The following is a 1,209-nucleotide window of genomic DNA, read 5'->3' on the forward strand; positions in this document are numbered from 1 at the left end:
AATTAAAATATTTAAAATTATTTGTTTATTAGCTCACTTCAAAATAACAACACTGAACCATTACATGTTGAGAAAACAATTTTATGAAAGATAACTGCATCTTTGAAAATGATGAAACTTGATGAGAAGAAAGACAATATTTTCCATTTTTACAAATCACTTTAATGGGAGATGGCTTGGTTCTCAACACTACTTCTGTGTTCAATCTGTTCTGTGTCACAAGTTAGAAGGTTTCCACTGTACCTCTGTGAGAAAGCAAGAGTGAGAAAAGCAAATGATGTCTTGATATTGTTATGACAATTGTTTAAACCCTGTAAATCACTTAAAATTGCTCAAGAATTTCCATGAATCACTGACCACACTGACAACTGGTGTGGTACCCGTTTACCTAAGCTATTCTTCAAATCTTGCCACTTTTTTTTCTATAGAAAAACTTCTGTTCATGCTTCAAGGGACTAGAGAAAAGTAATTGCTCCCTTAGCTGTATTCTTAGAGTATTTCATACCTATGGCCTCAGACCACTATCATATGCCATTTTGATTGTATGTTTGAATATTTGTTATTAGATCATGAATTTCTTAAAGAGAAGTAATATTTTGTGCACTTTTTTCTCATTTCCTAACATGGCAAGTGGTATTCTATAGGTATAGAAAGTAAGAATTCAATTAATGAGTAATAAACATAGCTCCCATTCACTGAGTCCATTAGATACGTTAGAAACTGCATAGCTATCTCCAATTTAATTCTCATAATACTGCCATGAAGTTGACACTATTATTTGGAGTATTTTTTGAGTGAAGAAAATAAGGCTTGCCCAAAGTTCAATAGCTAGAAGTAGAAGACTGATGAGTCTAATGCTATGTCAAGAATATGGTAGATAGTAAAATCCAGGAAATAGAATCTTTGCCATAAAGGCATTTATGGTGGACTATGGGGGACAAAAACTCTACTGCATAAATAAAAGGCGAATAAAAATGTAGCAGTTAAGTAACAATAGAACATGAAGATCATAGTTAAAGCAATGTCTACCTAGCAGAAACAGCTATGTACCTAAAATTATTTAGATTTAAACTTTTGGAGAATATACATCTGACAGAAAACCTTTGATTTATAATGTACATTAGATAAATATGTATTCTTTTATTAGTTATAGCTTTATTTTGACACTAATCTATTATACTCAATGATATTAATTATAAACTACTTAAC

This window comes from Fukomys damarensis, unplaced genomic scaffold, assembly GCF_012274545.1.
Source record: "Fukomys damarensis isolate Sample0158 unplaced genomic scaffold, DMR_v1.0_HiC HiC_scaffold_20, whole genome shotgun sequence".
In the NCBI taxonomy this organism is placed as follows: Eukaryota; Metazoa; Chordata; class Mammalia; order Rodentia; family Bathyergidae; genus Fukomys; species Fukomys damarensis.